Source organism: Oncorhynchus mykiss, chromosome 7 (genome assembly GCF_057628025.1).
Source record: "Oncorhynchus mykiss isolate SJ-2025 chromosome 7, ASM5762802v1, whole genome shotgun sequence".
NCBI classification, from domain to species: Eukaryota; Metazoa; Chordata; class Actinopteri; order Salmoniformes; family Salmonidae; genus Oncorhynchus; species Oncorhynchus mykiss.
This window is the reverse complement of record NC_143028.1, coordinates 25,742,585-25,752,931: the sequence shown is the minus strand read 5'-3', so window position 1 is coordinate 25,752,931 and position 10,347 is coordinate 25,742,585. Positions and strand designations below refer to the sequence as shown.

Below are 10,347 nucleotides of genomic sequence, written 5' to 3'. Positions count from 1 at the left end.
ACGAGAGCCGTAACAGGAGGGGTGTGTGTGTAGTAATCAAATCAAATCACATTTATTTATATAGCCCTTTGTACATCAGCTGATATCTCAAAGTGCTGTACAGAAACCCAGCCTAAAACCCCAAACAGCAAGCAATGTAGGTGTAGAAGCACGGTGGCTAGGAAAAACTCCCTAGAAAGGCCAAAACCTAGGAAGAAATATAGAGAGGAACCAGGCTATGTGGGGTGGCCAGTCCTCTTCTGGCTGTGCCGGGTGGAGATTATAACAGAACATGGCCAAGATGTTCAAATGTTCATAAATGACCAGCATGGTCGAATAATAATAAGGCAGAACAGTTGAAATTGGAGCAGCAGCACAGTCAGGTGGACTGGGGACAGCAAGGAGTCATCATGTCAGGTATTCCTGGGGCATGGTCCTAGGGCTCAGGTCCTCCGAGAGAGAGAGAAAGAAAGAGAGAATTAGAGAGAGCATATGTGGGATGGCCAGTCCTCTTCTGGCTGTGCCGGGTGGAGATTATAACAGAACATGGCCAAGATGTTCAAATGTTCATAAATGACCAGCATGGTCGAATAATAATAAGACAGAACAGTTGAAACTGGAGCAGCAGCACGGCCAGGTGGACTGGGGACAGCAAGGAGTCATCATGTCAGGTAGTCCTGGGGCATGGTCCTAGGGCTCAAGTCCTCCGAGAGAGAGAAAGAAAGAGAGAAGGAGAGAATTAGAGAACGCACACTTAGATTCACACAGGACACCGAATAGGACAGGAGAAGTACTCCAGATATAACAAACTGACCCTAGCCCCCCGACACATAAACTACTGCGGAGTACTGTACTGTGGAGACAGAGCGCTTCTACTGCAGCAGGCAGCGAACACGGAACCCAAACCGGCTGTGCGCGTGCTCCATCGTGCATAAATGTATTTTGTCCCCCCACACCAAACGCGATCACGAGACGCAGGTTTGGGGACATGTCGAAAAGCTTTAAACATTTATGGCAATTTAGCTAGCGCACTTGCTAGCTAATTTGTCCTGGGATATAAACATTGAGTTATTATTTTACCTGAAATGCACAAGGTCCTCTACTCTGCCAATTAATCCACACAAAGTTGCTATTGGCAACTTTCATAAATTAGATGCATTACCGCCACTGACCTCGTTCGTCTTTTTTATTTATTTTACCTTTATTTAAGTAGGCAAGTCAGTTAAGAACAAATTCTTATTTTCAATGACGGCCTAGGAACAGTGGGTTAACTGCCTGTTCAGGGGAAGAACGAGAGATTTGTACCTTGTCAGCTCGGGGATTTTAACTTGCAACCTTCCGGCCCAACGCTCTAACCACTAGGCTACCCTGCCGCCCCAGTCACCCACGCGGGTATAACCAATGAGGAGATGGCACGTGGGTACCTGCTTCTATAAACCAATGAGAAGATGGGAGAGGCAGGACTTGCAGCGGGATCTGCGTCAGAAATAGAAATGACTTCTATTTTAGCCCTTGGCAACGCAGAAGCTCATTGGTGCATGGAGCAGTGTGGGTGCAATAATTGAATAATATAGATTTCTACATTTATTTTGCAATGCTCGTGCACGCGACGCGAGCGGTGTAGTCAGCCTGTTAGCTAGCTAGCTAACGTTACTGTACTGTAGCTCATACAACGCCAACAGTCAAACCGGGCTTTCTAATATTTACGTTAATTCTTCTGAAATATAGCTAACTAACGTGACAGCTACCATTATGGAAGCTATTCACAGAATACCATAATTGTCTTCGATATTCAGGAGTATTTTATTATATAAGTTATTTTTTCGATACATATTTGTTAGAAAATTGTTATTCTTCAATAACACAAACTCCAAAGCAAATCAGGGGGAGAAAACTAGGTTTATTCAGAGAGGACAAATCAAGATGTTATGCTGGGAGGTAGATGTTCAGTCTCCCCTGTCCTCAGCTTTTCCCCACTGAACAAAGGAACAGGATGCCATTTATAACCCCCCCCCCCCCCCCCCCCACCCCCACCCTAGCCTGGGGTTGACCAATCAGAAGTCCTTGCAGTACAACTTGGCCAATGGCCAAATAACAAGTATCCTGCCCCAGACTCAATGTACAGACTAATGAAAACGTGGCACACGAGTTCAGGAGTGACATTCCACAGATTCTGAACAGATGTTGAACTGAAACCCAACTCCTATTTACAATTCGCAATTGACCATTAGTACTGTAGTTTTTAGTCCTCTCATCCTCTGCGTTGTGTATTTATCTTCAAAATATTCTTATATATTCAGAGCCAGCCAATCTTCAACCCAACTTACCTTTTTAACTGTTGTCGTATTCAAACTTGGAATGAGCATTTTCAGTTGCAATTGTGAAGTTCCCCAAAGAACTCCAGCAACAATGGGGGTTCCCCGATGAACCCCACCTCCTAAGAAGTTATTTGAAGAACCTTTTGGGGCTGTTTTTCATTGCCAAGAACCCTAAGGTTCTTTGAGGATCTTAGAAGAACTCCAGTTGAACCCCTAATTTGTAGAGTGTAGATCTTTTTAGAACTGCATTCAATAACGACGTTATACCAGTAGATGGCATAGTATAGGCTTGGACCTTCAGCAAATTACTTTTGTGAGCATGATAAAGACACAGAAGAGCCCTGTTTAGAATAACCACCTGAGCTGCAAATTAGAAAGTAAATATGATTTAGGCTATGCCTATTCCTCTATCTAAATATGCCATGCTGTTGTGTGTAATTTAATTGCCATATAATTGCATAATTAATTTTTATTGCCACGTGGGGCTATTGTGGTGATCATGTACCCTTATGAATCACACTTTTCCAGTATTTGGGAGCACGGACTGTTGGCCTTATATTAGTCATTTTGACTGTTGTATTAGTGAATTCCACTCTGTATGGAGGCTTGTTATAGTCATTTGCATTGCACAACCCCATCACGCAGAGGCTATAACCATATCGATAAATGAGACAAAATATTGATTAAGTCTTGGCTGTAACCTATTCCGAGCGAAATAGCCAAGGGGTCCCAAATGGTCAAGACTATCAATGGCCTATTCTTAATGCCATATCTGCATTCCCTATCAGCCAGTGCACATGTGTCTTAGACTATTTTGTTTAACATTTATTTAGAGGCCAATGAGCTAGGGTCTCTTTTTAAGGGGAGCTCTATAATATAAAACACAAAGAGAGTTCTAGAATTATTCCGCAATACATCAGTACCCAAAATGATAGCATAAATTGGAAGTGATAGGCTAAAGAACTTTGAATACACATGCATATCAATAAACAAATGGACAAGATTGTTCTATCCTCTTTGATTTAGTTCCTATTGCAACTCAGACAAATGACTGAATGGATGACATACTGACTGACTAAACTGAATGAAGGATGAATTAAATGTTCAAATGTGTTGGAATGACGAGTTGCTCGTACTTTATTTGGCTAGTAGGCAAATAGGTCTACATTAGGGTATAATGACTCTATGACTGCATGCCTCCAGAAGGGCCTCTTCTGAGGCTGAGGGGTGCTTTTCCGAAGGCGCATTGTGCATTGTGCTGTGGCGCTGTGACGCTGCATTGAGATCACAAGCTCTTCAACTGGGCAGCAGTGTCGCGATGTAGGGAATAGCCTATACGGAGACTACCTAAAACCACTGCAACAGAATTATTGTAAAGTGTGGGAATAAGCTGTCGTGGAAATTATTTTACACAGTGACACTCGAAGCCAATCTTAAATTAATCATTGTTTATTTGTTAGCTCGCTGGAGAGGTTCCAACCAACTCACTTGCACCATAGTACACATGCCTGTCAGAAAATTCTCCCTGGGCAGACCCAGCAGTTGTCTTATATACAGCAATACACAGACAAGTTATATTTGCATGATTTAGCATAATTAATCAATCATTACTGTTTTTGTTTCATCCATGTGACCAACCAGTACCGTTTCATAACATGTGACAGACCAACACCTCACGAGGCTTCTTTCTGTCTAAACTGAGACCTTGAAACTGAGATATCTTTCGTTTGTTCTCAAAACAACATCTGGGCATACTGCCAAATTGAATCTACTGATAGTGTAGTCAGCCACTTGCATGAAAACAGAAATTGGTTATTAGAACCGCACATGAATAGAACACAGAAATTAGTTATAAGAATAGCACACACCTTCTAATTTCCCTTACAAAGCTTATGCCAGACCTTGTTAATTTCAAAGTTAATATGTTCATGACCCGATTCATGTCAAATTATTTTTTATTCATATTGACCCCTCCTACAGAATATACTTTGGCAAGATTTTGAGTGATGAATATAAATATTTTGAGTGGCAAAGACTCCAGTGTCCATACATAATTCATAGATTCACCAAACATGAATAATGAAACAGAATATTAATACATGGGATTTACTACTGGTTATGATTGCAGACAGAGCCCAGAGAATGGGATGGTGTAATATTGAATTAGTCATATTTTGATAAGATGCATGCATGGGGATGTCCACGTCACCCAAAGATATGCCCATGCTGTACAGATACACCTAGCAGTCTAAAATTCACTGCTATAGAAAGATGGTGCCGTAGAAGAAGGCTGATGCTTTACGTGTTCCTATCCAATTGTGTTTTTTTGTTTGTTTCAGTGCGTTGTTTGTAACTTATTTTTAAACTTATTTTGTACATAATGGTGCTGCTACCGTCTCTTATGACTGAAAATAACTTCTGGGCATCAGAACTGCAATTACTCACCACGAACTGTCAGAATCCTTTTTTTCCTTTAACGAGTCCGACGAGCCTGACGTGAATGACATAATGCTTTCCCGGGAACAGACCCAGATCCCAGTCATTTGCGTGAAGAGAAGGCAAAGAAAAAGGGGCCGGAGGGCGGGCTGCCTTCTGAGAATTCGTAGGGGATCGAATAAACCCCCACTGCCTTCCATTCTGCTAGCAAACGTGCAATAAAATGAATGACTTTACGCGGAAGATTAAACTACCAACGGGACATTCAAAACTGTAATATCTTGTGCTTCACGGAGTTGTGGCTTAACAACGACATTATCAACATACAGCTGGCTGGTTATACTCTGTATCGGCAGGAAAGAACAGCGGCGTCTGGTAAGACGGGGTGGCGGACCATGTATTTTTGTAAATAACAGCTGGTGCATGATATCTAAGGAAGTCTCTAGGTTTTTCTCGCCTGAGGTAGAGTATCTCATGATAAGCTGTAAACCACACTATCTAGCGAGAGAGTTCCATCTGTATTTTTCGTAGCTGTCTACATCCCACCACAGACTGAGGCTGGCACTAAGACTACACTCAATGAGCTGTATTCCGCCATAAGCAAACAGGAAAATGCTCACACAGAGGCGGCGCTCCTAGTGGCCGGGGAATTTAATGCAGGAAAACTTAAAACAAGCAAAAATTAAAGCAGGAAGCACCAGACTCGATCAATAAAAAAGTGGTCAGATGAAGCAGATTCTAAGCTACAGGTCTGTTTTGCTAGCGCAGACTGGAATATGTTCCGGAATTCCTCCGATGGCATTGAGGAGTACACCACATCAGTCATTGGCTTCATCAATAAGTGCATCGATGACATCATCCCCACAGTGACCGTAGGTACATACCCAACCAGAAGCCATGGATTACAGGCAACATCCACAACGAGCTAAAGGCTAGAGCTGCCGCTTTCAAGGAGTGGGACTCTAACCCGTAAGTTTATAAGTAATCCCGCTATGCGGAAAAGCATCAATACAGGACTAAGATTGAATCGTACTACACCGACTCCGACGTTCGTCGACTGTTGCAGGGCTTGCAAACCATTACAGACTACAAAAGGAAGCACAGCCGAGAGCTTCCCAGTGACACGAGCCTACCAGATGAGCAAAACTACTTATATGCTCGCTTCAAGGCAAACAACACTGAAACATGCATCCGAGTACCAGCTGTTCCGGAAGACTGTGTGATCACACTCCCCGAAGCTAATCTAAGACCTTTAAACAGGTCAACATTCACAAGGCCGCAAGGCCAGATGGATTACCAGGATGTGTACTGCGAGCATGCCCTGACCAACTGGCAAGTGTATTCACTGACATTTTCAACCTCTCCCTGTCAGAGTCTGTAATACCAACAGAATATATATTTATTTATATATATTTATATATATATATATATATACACACATATATACATATACAGTGCCTTGCGAAAGTATTCAGCCCCCTTGAACTTTGCGACCTTTTGCCACATTTCAGGCTTCAAACAAAAATATATAAAACTGTATTTTTTTGTGAAGAATCAACAAAAAGTGGGACACAATCATGAAGTGGAACGACATTTATTGGATATTTCAAACTTTTTTAACAAATCAAAAACTGACAAATTGGGCGTGCAAAATTATTCAGCCCCTTTACTTTCAGTGCAGCAAACTCTCTCCAGAAGTTCAGTGATGATCTCTGAATGATCCAATGTTGACCTAATTGACTAATGATGATAAATACAATCCACCTGTGTGTAATCAAGTCTCCGTATAAATGCACCTGCACTGTGATAGTCTCAGAGGTCCGTTAAAAGCGCAGAGAGCATCATGAAGAACAAGGAACACACCAGGCAGGTCCGAGATACTGTTGTGAAGAAGTTTAAAGCCGGATTTGGATACAAAAAGATTTCCCAAGCTTTAAACATCCCAAGGAGCACTGTGCAAGCGATAATATTGAAATGGAAGGAGTATCAAACCACTGCAAATCTACCAAGACCTGGTCGTCCCTCTAAACTTTCAGCTCATACAAGGAGAAGACTGATCAGAGATGCAGCCAAGAGGCCCATGATCACTCTGGATGAACTGCAGAGATCTACAGCTGAGGTGGGAGACTCTGTCCATAGGACAACAATCAGTTGTATATTGCACAAATCTGGCCTTTATGGAAGAGTGGCAAGAAGAAAGCCATTTCTTAAAGATATCCATAAAAAGTGTTATTTAAAGTTTGCCACAAGCCACCTGGGAGACACACCAAACATGTGGAAGAAGGTGCTCTGGTCAGATGAAACCAAAATTGAACTTTTTGGCAACAATGCCAAACGTCATGTTTGGCGTAAAAGCAACACAGCTGAACACACCATCCCCACTGTCAAACATGGTGGTGGCAGCATCATGGTTTGGGCCTGCTTTACTTCAGCAGGGACAGGGAAGATGGTTAAAATTGATGGGAAGATGGATGGAGCCAAATACAGGACCATTCTGGAAGAAAACCTGATGGAGTCTGCAAAAGACCTGAGACTGGGACGGAGATTTGTCTTCCAACAAGATAATGATCCAAAACATAAAGCAAAATCTACAATGGAATGGTTCAAAAATAAACATATCCAGGTGTTAGAATGGCCAAGTCAAAGTCCAGACCTGAATCCGTGAAAGAACTGAAAACTGCTGTTCACAAATGCTCTCCATCCAACCTCACTGAGCTCGAGCTGTTTTGCAAGGAGGAATGGGAAAAAATATCAGTCTCTCGATGTGCAAAACTGATAGAGACATACCCCAAGCGACTTACAGCTGTAATCGCAGCAAAAGGTGGCGCTACAAAGTATTAACTTAAGGGGGCTGAATAATTTTGCACGCCCAATTTGTCAGTTTTTGATTTGTTAAAAAAGTTTGAAATATCCAATAAATGTCGTTCCACTTCATGATTGTGTCCCACTTGTTGTTGATTCTTCACAAAAAAAATACAGTTTTATATCTTTGTGTTTGAAGCCTGAAATGTGGCAAAAGGTCGCAAAGTTCAAGGGGGCCGAATACTTTCGCAAGGCACTGTATATATCTCTATATTTAATCCCAGCCCCCGTCCCCGCAGGAGGCCTTTTGCCTTTTGGTAGGCCGTCATTGGAAAAAATAATTTGTTATTTTACTGATTTGCCTAGTTAAATAAAGGTTAAATAAATAAAAAATAGATTCCAACAGGACAATGACCCTAAGCACACAGCCAAGACAACACAGGAGTGGCTTGAGGACAAGTCTCTGAATGTCCTTGAGTGGCCCAGCCAGAGCCCGGACTTGAACCCAATCTAACATCTCTGAGAAACCTGAAAATAGCTGTGAAACGACACTCCCCATCCAACCTGACAAAACTTGACAGAATCTGCAGAGAAGAATAGGAGAAACTCCCCAAATACAGGTGTGCCAAGCTTTTAGCATCTTACCCAAGAAGACTCAAGGCTGTAATCGCTGCCAAAGGTGCTTCAACAAAGTACTGAGTAAAGGGTCTGAATATTGTAAACATGCCATTTCAGTTTTATATTTTTAACATATTTGAAAAAATGTATAAAAACCAGTTTTTGCTTTGTCATTATGGGGTATTGTGTGTAGGTAGATTGATTTAGAATAAAGTTGTAACAATGTGGAAAAAGTCCAGGTATCTGGATACTTTCCGAATCCACTGCATGTGGACACCACTTCAAATGAGTGGATTTGGCTATTTCAGCCACACCCGTTGCTGACAGGTATATAAAATCAAAGACAAACATTGGCAGTAGAATGGCCCGTACGGAAGAGCTCAACGTGGCACCGTCATAGGATGCCACTATTCCAACAAGTCAGTTCATCATATTTCTGGCCTGCTGTTATTGTGAAGTGGAAACGTCTAGTAGCAATACCACTCAGCTGCGAAGTGGTAGGCCACACAAGCTCACAGAACGGAACCGCCGAGAGATGAAGTGCATAAAAATTGTCTGTCCTCGGTTGCAACACTCAGTACCGAGTTCCAAACTGCCTTTGGAAAGCAACGTCAGCACAATAACTGTTTGTCTGGAGATTCATGAAATGGGTTTCCATGGCCGAACAGCCACACACAAACCTAAAGATCACCATGCACAATGCCAAGCGTTGGCTGGAGAGGTGTAAAGCTTGTCGCCATTGGACTCTGGAGCAGTGGAAATACGTTCTCTGGAGTGATGCATCTGGCAGTCCGACGGACGAATCTTGGTTTGGAGGATGCCAGAAGAATGCTACCTGCCCCAATGCATAGTGCCAACTGTAAAGTTTGGTGGAAGAGGAATAATGATCTGGGGCTGTTTTTCATGGTTCGGGCTAGGCCCCTTTGTTCCAGTGAAGGGAAATCTTAACGCTACAGCGTACAATGACATTTTAGATGATTCTGTGCTTCCAACTTTGTGGCAAGAGTTTGGGGAAGGCCCTTTCATGTTTCAGCATGTCAATGGCCCCGTGCACAAAGCAAGGTCCAAACAGAAATAGTTTGTTGAGATCGGTGTGGAAGAACTTCACTGGCCTGCACAGAGCCCTGACCTCAACCCCATTGAGCACCTGTGGGATGAATTGGAACGCCGACTGCAAACCAGGCCTAATTAGCCAACCTCACTAATGCTCCTGGCTGACTGGAAGCAAGTCCCCGCCGCAAAGTACCAACATCTCATAGAAAGCCTTCCTAGAAGAGTGGGGCTGTTATAGCAGTAAAGATGGGATGAACTCCATATTAATGCCCATGATTTTGGAATTAGATGTTTAACGAGCAAGTGTCCACTTGCTTTTGGTCATCTAGTGTATCATACTAATTTAATGGTCCCGTATTTACATTTACTATGTTACGTCTAGTCCATGAATTCAGGCTGGCTTTCTGCCTCAGAACTGCATTCCTTTATTGCATCTCCCATTCCTCTCAAGCTTCAGGTGACTCTTCAATTTATGTTTTCAAAAGATCAGGAACCAGCAGCCAGGTGGAACAAAAAAGCTGGTAGTGTCCAGAAGCATCCTTCAAACAAAAACAATTAGACAGCTAGCCAGCCAGCCAAGCCAAAAATAGTTATAGTCTATCAGCAAATCTGTGTCAAAACCACCAGAAATATCCAGCAAAACTTAATGTCATCAAAAACAAAACAGCTGAAACACAAAAATAATTGTATATGAACATATTTACAGGAGCGCTCTGCTTAGGCTGCTACTAGTGCACCATGGAAACTACAGAACTAATGACATGGATGTTTTATTGAAGTGCCTTATGTCACTTATCACAACATGACACTCATGAAGGTGTATGTATGCAACTTTCAAAGGAAGTGCGACGCAAAATGATACCTTGAGGTACATTACAATAATGGAGCTTATAAAGCTGACACCGCCTCAGAGCTTTTTTCACAAGCAACACAGTGGTATGCAAACAAAGATATTGACAGGGCTGTGCACAAGCTCATTAGAAGACTGAACTAATTCTTTATATTTGGGGAAAATAAGGTTAAGGTAATAAAACATCAGTACTACTGTAGTTCCATGCCATTCCAAAACAAATTGTATGAATCTTTTCCATTTTGTAATTTATTTTATTTTATACATGCTACATAATCTCAGACTTTGTCT

General features: G+C 42.2%; 1 long non-coding RNA gene across 1 annotated transcript in view; it reads right to left on the bottom strand.

The window, feature by feature from the left end:
• Positions 1–355: 355 nt before the first annotated feature.
• Positions 356–10,347, bottom strand: part of LOC149982494 (uncharacterized) — a 493,843-nt gene continuing 483,851 nt past the window's right edge. The window contains exon 3 of the long non-coding RNA XR_016497150.1: positions 356–683. This is a non-coding gene — a long non-coding RNA (uncharacterized LOC149982494). The remainder of the gene's footprint in view (positions 684–10,347) is intronic.